This window comes from Herpailurus yagouaroundi, unplaced genomic scaffold (genome assembly GCF_014898765.1).
Source record: "Herpailurus yagouaroundi ecotype Mexico unplaced genomic scaffold, PumYag 203, whole genome shotgun sequence".
Classification (NCBI taxonomy): domain Eukaryota; kingdom Metazoa; phylum Chordata; class Mammalia; order Carnivora; family Felidae; genus Herpailurus; species Herpailurus yagouaroundi.
Window position 1 is genome coordinate 30,021,951 of NW_024412434.1, and position 11,961 is coordinate 30,033,911.

Here is an 11,961-nt window from a genome sequence, read left to right on the forward strand (position 1 = left end):
CCATATCAAGTCTCCCCACGGACAATTTCTGAGATGGTTTCCTAATTTTTCCTATGCTTTTTAGTTCATTGTGACTTGGGTCTCTTACCTCTCTCAGAGGTGGCCCTTTCTGCAAATTGCTGTCCTGTTAGAGGGTCGGTTTATATGGTCAACATGCTTGACACCGATAACTTTTTTTTTTAACGTTTATTTATTTTTGAGACAGAGAGAGACAGAGCATGAATGGGGGAGGGTCAGAGAGAGAGGGAGACACAGAATCCGAAACAGGCTCCAGGCTCTGAGCTGTCAGCACAGAGCCCGACCTAGGGCTCGAACTCACAGACGGCGAGATCATGACCTGAGCCGAAGTCGGACGCTTAACCGACTGGGCCACCCAGGCGCCCCGACACCAATAACTTTTGTAGGGACTATATTTGGAATCTGAATGGGGTGACCCAGGAGGGGGGGTTGTGTATACACACACACACACACACACACGCACACACACGAATATTACTCAGCCATAAAAAATAATGAAATTTTGCCATTTGCAATGACATGGATGGAGTTGAAGAGTATCATGCTGGACGAAATAAGCGAGTCAGAGACAGACAGACATCATATGCTTTCACTCTGGTAGTCGTTTCAACGGTAAGATTTTCAATGTTTGTTTATATCCTTTAAAGATATGGGGCGCCTGGGTGGCGCAGTCGGTTAAGCGTCCGACTTCAGCCAGGTCACGATCTCGCGGTACGTGAGTTCGAGCCCCGCGTCAGGCTCTGGGCTGATGGCTCGGAGCCTGGAGCCTGTTTCCGATTCTGTGTCTCCCTCTCTCTCTGCCCCTCCCCCGTTCATGCTCTGTCTCTCTCTGTCCCAAAAATAAATAAACGTCGAAAAAAAAATAAAAAAATAAAGATGTGCCATTTGGATCCTCCGTGGTTTTGCCCTGAAATTATTATAAGCTACATTTACCTGCGCTAACACAGGCCAAACCATTTCCCAGCTTGCCAACGTGTTTTTAGTTTAATTTTGTTATTTATGCTGGTGTTGAAATTGGTGGAGTAAGTTTCTAAATGTATTCTGGCTGTAAATTTTGTTTTTTAATTTTAAAATCCATTTTAGTTTCTCAATATGCCAGTCTCTGTTTCTGTTACACCAGGGCTGGAGGCATCGTTCCCTCCCCCCACCCCGTATCTATTTATTTTTAGCTTTTCCACATGTCATTCTGTAATCCACCTAGAGTTTATTTTGGTATGTGGTCTAAGCTTTGCATCTAGATGTTGTTATTCCAACAAGACCTATTAAAAGACTGTTTATTTTATTTTTCCTTCCCCAATGAACGTCTGAAATCTGTCTCGTGGAATGAGTGGCTGCCCTGTTCTCCACCGAGCACCTGGACATACTGAAGTTTATCCACCTGCACCCTTGAATCCCTGGCGCCTGAGAGAGGGCTCCTCATCCCAGGTCACACCTCAGGTAAGTGGCTACGGCCAATATTTATTTACTTAAAAAAAATGGTGGGTACTCTTTTCTGGTTGACCTGCTCTAAGCTGGCTTCCTGGTCGATGTCACACTTCCCTGCCGTCCAGTGCCTGCTGGCATTTGGTAGGTTGGGTATAAATGAATGGTTCTGAACCTATTAGCAATAATCATGTGTACTGGCAGCAGAGAATCACTGCAGGAGGATAAGGTGAGCAAACCCCTGTAGAGGGAGGGCCCGGGAAGGGGCAGGAAGTGACAGCAGCAGGCAAGGCAGCCCCCACCCCCATTGGCGCTGCACATCCACAGGAAGCACGCCTGGCCCCTTGGCACACTCGTCACCCCCCCCCCCCCTTGGGGGAGGAGGGGTAACTGTCTGGGTGGCAGTTTCCTGAGAGAAGGATCTGGATACGTAGTCTCCCTCCCCTCGCTCCTCTCTCTGCAATCCACTTGTCTCCAGGGAGTTTCTTTTGGGGCGTTTGGCTTTTGTGCGCTTAGCAGGAGAGCTCGTCCCCTGGGAGGGGACCTCTCAGCTGTCAGAATCGGGTTCTAGTGTTCACTGTTAGGCAGCCCTGGCGCTCCACTCCTCAGCCGAGTCTCCCAACCCAGCAGTGATCAAGTTGGCCTTTTCATCTCCCGTTACCAAAGCCGTGCACCTGTCTTTGAGTCGGTTCCAAATGTGGATGGATATACTCGTGCCATTGATTTTTTCCACACCCCAACAGTAATCCAAGATTAGGAATAAACATCATGGGGGGTGCCTGGACAGTGCAGTCAGTTGAGTGACCGACTTGGCTTTGGGTCATGATCTCATGGTTCATGGGTTGAAGCCCTGCATCAGGCTCTGCGCTGACAGCTCAGAGCCTGGAGCCTGCTTCAGATACTCTGTCTCCCTCTCTATCTGCCCCTCCCCTGCTCATGCTCTCTCTCTCTCTCTCTCTCTGTCTTGAAAATAAATAAACATTAAAAAAAATTAAAAGTAAACAAAAAGCATGACTGAATAATCCACTAATGGTAAACACCAGTCCCAATGAAAAAATAGAGAAAGTAAACCCGGTGTGTTGAAGGACCCGCATCTGTGGAGCTCTGTTGCAGTCTGTATGGTAAGCAAAGTGTTTCTCCCCGTTTTGTGTCTTTCGGATTTTAAGATAAATGGGTATGAGTCAGCATTTCTGTTTTTAGAGTAAAGTAGCATTTGTGTGAGCCCCAACCTCTTAATCAAGAAACGCTGGAAGTCTTTCTAACAGGTCCCCCCTCATTTTTTATTTTGCTGTCTGTTGCTGTGGATTACCACACCTCATTCTGGAGAGAGCAAAAAAAGGTAGGTTTTTCAAAAGTCAGGAAATCTCACAAATAGTCCAGAAAAGATCTTAATTCTATCCCATTTCAATTGCCTCCATATAACAGAAATGACCAGACTCTGTTCCGGGGTCTTTCCACAAAGCTGGTCAGTGGGATTCAGTCTTGAGAGCCAAGTCCATTAACACACGCTCCCGAGCCATTTGTCTGTCACTGACCTTGGGTGGACGCTCCTGTGTGGCTTACCTCGAAGACGTCTTCTTTCTAAAATTCTATCCTCTTCTTTAAAGACGTGATCGGATGGCGGTTATGAAGGCAAGGACACATGGAAGAATGCCACTTTCCTCGACAGATGAGACAGGTCCAAGAAGACAATTTTTTCTTTAAGTGGGGTCGCTTTTTTTCCGAACAAGGCTTGCATCCATAGTAATTTTATGCTACAATGTGAATAATGGATCTGGAAAACCTTTCTTTCCAGGACAGACGTATATATACGAGGCATTTTTCCCCCCCTGCTATTCAATAATGATTATTTTGATTACACAGAGAAGTTCTTAGGTAAGTGGAATAATATAAAATCAATGTGAAAAAAAGGTAAAAATGTGTTTTTTGGGGGTATTAGACGACGGTGAGACAGGTAATTTGTGTGTGTGTGTGTGTGTGTGTGTGTGTGTGTGTGTGTTGAATAACGCAGAGTAAAGTTATCCTAATTCCATTCATCAATTAATTTAATTTTGATTCCACGTTAACCTCCTTTACTCAGTTCCTCTCCCCACCCCCACCCCCCCAAATCCCTGTAAGGAAGCCCTGTGAATGCCCCAGACATGAGGCTATGAGAGCTTGGCTGAGCTCCTGTGTCTGGGGATTACTTTCCAGATTTATTTGCGGGGTGTCTGTGCCGGGCAAGTCTTAGCTTTCGCAAAAGACTAATTACTCCTTGTACCTTTTAACATTAAAATGCATCTGAGACCTTGCCTCCATTGAACACAACTCTGAGGCATACCTTATTCAGCAGAAGCAACAGGGCCCCTGTCGCCAAGGCTTAGCAGATAAGAAGATTAGGACAACGGATTTTAACTTTCATTTCTTTGATGTGAAAGGTAAGAACACCTGATTTCAATATTTAATTCCTTTGATATTTTACCTTTGGATTTAATTTTCTTGAACTTTAACTGGCAAGAAAATTTTATTCTCTGCACTTGAATTTCTCCCTGGAAATTCTGAAATGGCAGATTTGCATTCACACGGGGTGGGCCTCTCGGAGGTCATTTTATTATCCTGCCCTTTTGACACTGGGATTGGATTCTATTTCAGGGCTTCTAAGGGCCATGCTGATGACTCACATGGGCCGACACAGAGGATGGGAGAGAGGACAGGACGGGAGCTGTCTGGTGTACAGAAGGCCTCCAAGTTACGTTAATCACTGAAGAGCTCTGAGCTGTTGTAGAGCCTTCTGGAGGCAAAAGGAACCGTTCACGGCCATGGTCCTGGGGGACCTGAAGGCCAGGTTCGGGGAGATGCTTTTCTGGAGAAGCAACACTGTGTTCACCTGTTCTCACCCACCTCCTCCCCTGCAAGGATCCAGCGCAACCCCGGGGCAAGGGCTAAGACAACAGAGGTTGCAGATTGGGAGTGTGGAGAATTCGCTCTTTGTGCATGCGTGCTATTGGCCAGTGTCCCCAGCTCCTGTCCGGCTGTGCCCTCACTCCCCGACGCCACCAGGTGCACCGTCAGTGAGGCCCCACGCACAAGGGACATGTGGGTCTCTGTTCAGAAAGCAGAACTTGCTGTGAAAGGTGATAGTAAAATGCAAAGCTCTTCCCTTCTTGACCCGCCGTGGGGGTTTCATTTGGACCTTGTTGTCAAGATGCGCACTCAGTGGGAAGGGGGAGCCGCTGCGGGAGGGGGCAGGGAGCCGAGGGTGGCAGGCTGTAGGGAGGGGACACCCGAGAACCCAGCCTAGGGGGGCAGACATTCGACCTCCCCTGAGCCAAGGCTCCCAACCTCAGAGCACACCCCACTGAAGCATCAGATTTCACCTAAAAAACACAAATCCCAAGATAAAATTACTACTAATGTCCAGATGACGACTCAGAGCATCAAAACCCGGGCGTGGAGTCCTTGTCCGCCCGGCTCTGTGTAGAGGACCAGACCCAAGTGATACCTCCTGTCATTTCTCACCCTGCGTCTCAGCTTCCCGCCCCCTCGGCCCCACTCCTCGCGCTCATCCGTACGGATGCGCAGTCACCACCCACGGGCTCGGCCAGTACCCCATTTCTTCCCCTGGGACCAAGTGGTATACTCCCCAATTTTAAAGTCAAAAGGAAAAGAAAGGAAATCCTCAATGCATCACTGGCAGACCCTTTTACTGTCTCCCCAGAATGAATGAGTAGCAGAATCAGTAGAGGCATGGATATACTCAGAGTGTAATTGCAGGGTTTCGTCCAGCATCTGGCTGGTGCCAACCTGTGCCCCTTCATGACTTCTGTTCCGGCCACACTGGCTGGCACACCAAACCCACACCCACACCCACGCCCACTGGATATGCCTTTGTTGACTGGCCCATTTCTAGCTCTGTCCCAAATCTCGGCTCAGAGATCATTTCTTCTAGGGAGATTTTTCTCATTCCCTCAGAATCTCTCTTCTGCCTACCCTTGGTATCTTGGAGTTAGGACACCAGGGCCCTCCTTTTCAACACTGTAACATATCCAACAGTCTATACACATGCCAATCTTTTCCTGCTATACTAAAGGCTATTCAAAGGCAGGAATGGTATCTTATTTCCTTTGTTGTTGTGGTTGTTGCTTTTTTAAGTAGGTTCCACACCCAATGTGGAGCTTGAACTCACAACCCTGAGGTCAAGAGTTGTGTACTCTACCAACTGAGCCAGCCAGGGGCCCCTCTTATTTATTTTTTAATAACCCAACCTCCAGTACAGAGCTCGGTATAAAAGAGTTTCTCTGCAAATAATTTTTGAACAGAACAGAGGATATTTCAACATACATTTACTTACATTCGCATGTTTTCCAAAAGGACTCAGAATAAAACCGATAAAAATGTCTTAAAAGTGGGTATCTGTTCAGAAATGCTTTTTGTGGAAAAAGACTCACCAGACCCCTGGCAGCACCAAAACCGCCTTTTAAACCATCTGTTTTCATCTACTATTTTGCTCCTGGTGGCCCTCACTTGGTCCAGTGAGTTGATTTCGAAGGGTCCACCATCACACCAATTTCCTCTATGACCTTCAAAAAGCCATCCCATGCCTCGGTCGGTCGCTTTGCTTGTGAAATCAGAGATAATGACCCCTCTCAGCAATATCGATAAAAGGATCCTTGATTGGAAATTTTCATAAGCGAATGCTGGCAAATAATGATTTCAGTACATTTTTTTCTGAGGTTCTAATTATATTGGTAACCAACGAGAGAAAGGGTGGGTTTCCCATGTGACACTTTGGTATTTCTATCTGTCAGATCAAGCTCTCTGAGTTAAATATTCCAGACAATTTTAACTCACGTCTCTTGTTTCCAAATTATTCAGCGATGTCATGGAAAATAATATTTGCTTGATCCTATCATTAGATATGCTGTCAGGCTTATAAAATGATATGATTTTTCATTTCAGTAAACCATATTTAAATCATCATTGTATTCCTTATCCATCTACTAGGCAGTAATTTGGTTTACTGCTATCATGTGAATTTTACATTTTTTTGACTCTTCACTCCAAATTGCTCTTATCATCCATTTCCCAAGTAAAATACTACACCCAGAGATAGTGTAATATCACAGAGAAATGTCTACGGAACACAAATAATCCAAGAAAGTGCAAGAAAGTTGGAAGCTAACACTGGAAGTCGGGGCTCCGCTTCACATCGAGGGCTGGACCATGTCCTTCGGAGTCAAGTTCAACCTTGACCTTTGGTAACATTATTTCTTTTTTCCACTTTTTGGCATTCATGAAGTTTTAATGTTTATCTCTATGCCGACAAATTCCGACTTGCTAGATCCGGTCTCTTACTCTATTTTTATAATCTCCTATTTCCTGCGTATACCTCAATTTTGGGCATTTCCCATTTGCAAGTTGCAGCAAAGAATAGACCAAAAATCGGGTTCGCATGCAAAGTTTGGGGACTAGTTTTATCACCAACTCAAACATACGAAGAGCAGTTTCTACAGGCGATGGTATAAGGACAGATGGGTGAGTGCAGCTTTCCTTTGCCTGCCCCGTTCCCCCTCCTCTTTTTCCCTCCACCAGGTTGAATGAACTCTGCACAATTCAAGGCTCTACCCAGAGCCACGACTTCAACTTTCTGGGACCCGAGGTCCTAGAGCGTGTCCGCACTAGGCCCATCCCATCCTACGGAGGAACGCCATTGCGCTCAGAAATGCAAGACCTCACCTCCTCAGACCCAGAATCTTCCCTCACTGCAGTCACCGTGTTCCCTGCTGCCACCGAGCAGTGGTCACAGTGACCTGGGTGCGTTGCGGGTAACCTTCCCTGTTTACTCTTCATCGAATCAGAACACCCATGACAATCTGTTTTCGATTGTATTTCCTAGCTGTGCCCTTTACTATTTCAGCACATAGCTGCCCGACCAAGAGCTTTATTCAACCCCATCCTGTGGTCCTGCTTTTAATCTCCCTTCTGTTATTCCAACATCACTTCCACCGCCTTGTCTTCCCACCAGACGGCCGCACAGCTCTGTGGCTGCCTCCACGAGACTCAACCTGGTCCTTTGGCCCCGGTCCTAGAGTCCCTCTCAGTCTCACCGCTGATCCTCAGCATTAAACACTTGTCATTCTCCTCCCACAAGCCCCAGGAAGCCCCAGGCTGAGGCCTGGGACCACACCTTTCCGTCAGATGCCTGCCTTCCCAGCGGCCAGCCCAGGTGACTACGTCAGCTCCACTCGTGAGCACAGTGACACTGCTTTGGTTTTACCTGCCTTGGCGACGGGCATGGATGGAGTGGGAAATACTCTATAATTCCCTTCAATACCAAGTAGGGTCTCTTCATACAGGTCAACACGAGGCAGAGTGCCTAAGTGTTCCTAGGTGGGCTGGAGTTCCGGTCAAGACTCTGCCCCAGTGTGAAGCGAGTGCAGACTGGGAATCAAGTGATTCAGGAGGCCCATCTCCTGGCTTCCTGGCCGGGGAAGCATACCGGGCACCAAGAGAAGCCGTGACCCTGAGTGTTCACCTCTACGCCTCTCAGGGACAGAGACCACAGCAGGTTAAGGGAGTCCAGACGAGTCGCAGCAGGGAGCTCTGAGAACACCCCCAGTCATGGTCAGGACTGGGGAGAAGGGGACAACAGACTGCAAGGTCAAGGCATCCATGGTCAGTATTCAGCAAGGCGGTTACGGCTCCACTCGGTACGTTTGGTTAGTGCACTTACTGATTATGAGACAGAAAAGCCAACATAATAAAAATCAAGGCTGTGGTAACTTTTAAACTACGCTCAGCATTCTTGCATGTGGCCACTTCAAGAACTACTCTTATTCATTAATATGGACCAATCTAATACTTCTCTTAATCGTGGGACAATATTTTCCTGAGGAAGAATCTACCACTTAGTGGCTTTTACTACAACAAATGCCCACTCATTCCGTTACTACCATAAAAACTCTAAGTTCCAAAACCACAACTTTTCCAAGTTACAGGCATCACAGCATTATTTACATTGTAAGAAATACAGGCTTCTGGCCAGATTTTTGTTTCCAACCCATTGTCTCACTTGTAGTCCAAACTCTATTTGGGAATTGCCTTCAGGGATTTTCTTCTGAATCTATGGGGCAAAGGCTGCAAGTCGAGGAAGAAAGTGAATTTTTATCAGTGACTAACTGTGTAAAAGGCAACAAACACTTTCCTTTCCCAAGGCAACAGATGAGTCATGCTCTCTGTTTTTCGTCCACCTCTGGGGCCACGTAGGCAAGTGTTTGAGGTTTTGTTTTGTTTGTTTGCTTGTGTGTGTATGCATAGATGTATTTGTATTACTTTCTTTAGAGGTCTGAGTACATTGTAATGCTGTGGCTTATTTTTATCTTATTTTTATTTTTATTTATTTTTTTATTTTTTAATTTTTTAATCAATGTTTATTTATTTTTGGGACAGAGAGAGACAGAGAATGAATGGGGGAGGGGCAGAGAGAGAGAGGGAGACACAGAATCGGAAACAGGCTCCAGGCTCTGAGCCGTCAGCCCAGAGCCCGACGCGGGGCTCGAACTCACGGACCGCGAGATCGTGACCTGGCTGAAGTCGGACGCCTAACCGACTGCGCCACCCAGGCGCCCCTTATTTTTATTTCTTAAACTCTTTTTTAAAAGTCTATTTACTTATTTTAAGAGAGAAAGCATGAGCGGGGTGGGGGAGGGCAGAGAGACAGAGAGAGAGAGGGAATCCCAAGCAGGCTGTGTACTATCAGCACAGAGCCCGATGCGGGACTCGAACTCATGAACCGTGAGATCATGACCTGCGCGGGAACCAAGAGTCAGACGCTCAACCGACTGAGCCACCCAGACACCCCGCCATGCTGTAGCATATAACTTAAGTTAAAATTAGGTGCTTATCCAGTGCTTTCTAACTTTTCAAACTGAGCTCACGTAAGGAGCACGCTGATTGCCCGATCAGCATGTTCGAGCGCTCAGAAGTGATACGATTACACCTTCCTTGTCAGGCAGCCGACTGGGGCTCAGACATGCTGATGGGTTGCTACGTCCGCCTGTTGCTCTGAGCCAGCCTTTTCTTCCTTTCAAGACTGCTTCATGCCCTTCACAGGTTGACTTTTTGAGGGGACCCTTGCTTCAGGGTGTTGGAATTCCCTTTTACCTTCTGTGCAACTAGGGAGCCAACTTCTCCAGGCTCTTGTTAACAGGAAGAAGGCTCACAGACATCCGTCCCATCTTCTAGGATCCAGGAAAAATGACCTGGAAGCCTGTTTCATTTTTTAACTGTCCTGCACTATGCCGGACGCAATTAGGGACAGGAGAAAGACGGAGGGGAAATACTACTTAATGGGTTCCGATAGTGTTTCAGGAAGAGTGTTAGATTTACACCTTATTTACATTTTCTCAATCACTTCAATCCTCAGGACAATTTATAAGTGAGATATTACTTTTCCCAATTTCCTTTTGACCTCGGATCCAAGCTTACACATCAGCCAATGGCAGGCAGGACTTGATTCTCGCCTCACTTACCCTAAGTTCATTCTTACAAGGCCACGAGGCGGGGCTGGCCCCTGACGCTGATCTCCTGCCCTCCCTTATTTCTAACTCACCTGAAAGCCCTGTTCTCTATGGCAAGGTAGCAACAATGAAGAAACTGAGAACATTCCCTTTGGTGGAGGGCATTGAAAAGATAAGCATTCCAACTTATTTAAGTCTCTGGGCTCTTCGGAAATGAATGATCAAAACTATTGTCCTGGATGTGTTGTTTGGGATTCTTTTTTACGAGATTAAGTTTTTCCACACTTCATTTTTATATGCTAAGACTGAGCTTACTTTCAATCACTGGTAATGATAGAAGCCATATTCCTTTTGTTTCTACGTCTTTTGAGAACAGGATAGCTGAGGAATCTTTCCGAGTGCTTTACCACTTAATAACCCTTCACCCTGTGATTCATGGCAAAACTCACAGGAAATAGTTTGCTCAGTATATCCCAGAGACTGGCCACATTCCCACAGATAAGCTTTGTGAAGAAAGGTTTGTTATTGCCAGATGCCAGCTCAGCCCCACATACTGTTTATGAATCAGCGTGTATGCACCAGTGTGCAAACCCGGCTTCCTCCAGGTTCACGGCCGTGTGCGGACCGATTGTGTTTCGGAGACCTTAGCCTTCCCTTGAAAGTAAACACCCTTGGTCTATTTACATGCTGCTTGGCAGTGTTTACATGTATTGCTTAACTTACTACACACGCAAATATCTGTATCATTTCAGACTGTTTATTGCACTTCTGTATCAACGTTATATGGCCATTCTAAGTGGAACAAGATCCATGCAAAACTATTATGCCTGAACTTGAATCACAGGATATGATTCAATAGAGACCAGGAAATAACAGGAACCGTCCAGATGTACTCTTGTAAAAACGCCCCACAATGGCTTTCTCTTTTTCCTCTTTCAAATGACTAATCCTAAAATCCTGATTTGACTAAAGATACGTGTGAGAATAATAATGACAATAATTGGAATAATCTATTGAAATTTGACATCGAGGCTGTCCTGGAAGTAAGCTGTTTCATAAACCATGGCCTCTGGGGATTTGTAACGGTTGGCTAAATACTCCTGAAATTCAGATAAACAAGATGACTGGCAAATATAAATTTAGGAAATTTACCGAAGCAGTTCATGAGACAGAGAAAAATTCAAGGGAACAGACAAATACCATTATCCTTAACTCTGCATGAGATCTGCCCACAAAGTATTCATCTGACACTCCAGCCCCACTCTGTTCTACAAGCCAGCAGAACACTTTGCTTGTCTGGGAGATGGGCTGTGTTCACATTTCTGAGTGAAAACTTTCTCCTCCCCCCTCCCCCCACCTCTCTCGGGTGTAAGCCCTTTGGTGGGCTTAGTCCCTTGTAAAGGCAGGAAGCACTTCATAGGCGTTTGGACAACAAGGCAATAATCTTCAGCTGTCACAGAGATGAAATATTAATACGAAACCCATTAGAGAAGACAGAGTTGATTCTGCAGCTCATTAAGAGTGGGCAATTAAAGTTGCCTCCTCTGGAGGTGCTTAAAAATCAATGACTTGGTTACTTATTCAAACTTGCTGTGGACTAGGAGGCAGTTCTGTGCGTCCATGGATTCAGATTCCCCCAAAGGCAAATCTGAATATGTAAGCAGATAAAAGTATTTTAGAATATACAGAATACACAAATTGGTCAGATCTTTCCAGACACGGACGGATTCAAATCAGTTGTTTTTAAATACTATTTTTCTTTTCTTTTCTTTTTAATGTTTATTTATTTTTGAGAGAGAGGGGGGGGCAGAGAGAGAGGGAGGTAGAGAATCCCAAGCAGGCCCTGCACTGTCAGCACAGAGCCTGACATGGGGCTCAAACTCGGGAACCGTGAGATCATGAGCTGAGCCGAAATCAAGAGTCAGATGCTTAACCGACTGGGCCCCCCAGGTGTGCCTAAATATTATTTCTCTTTCAGGAACCTTTCAAAGTGAGTGGATCCTTTTTATCCCCTGAGAAATCA

The 11,961-nt window shown here is 46.0% G+C and overlaps 1 long non-coding RNA gene across 3 annotated transcripts; it reads left to right on the forward strand.

Annotated features, from left to right (window-relative positions):
- Nucleotides 1–908: 908 nt before the first annotated feature.
- LOC121014885 (uncharacterized) lies at nucleotides 909–4,578 on the forward strand. 3 transcript variants are annotated; one of them, XR_005783479.1, is made up of 3 exons: nucleotides 909–1,455; nucleotides 3,048–3,857; nucleotides 4,072–4,578. It is a non-coding gene; the product is annotated as an uncharacterized LOC121014885 (long non-coding RNA). The 3 variants fall into 3 exon arrangements; XR_005783480.1 differs by lacking the exon at nucleotides 909–1,455 and adding an exon at nucleotides 2,401–2,561; XR_005783478.1 differs by lacking the exon at nucleotides 909–1,455 and having other exon boundaries at nucleotides 2,401–3,857.
- Nucleotides 4,579–11,961: the final 7,383 nt, after the last annotated feature.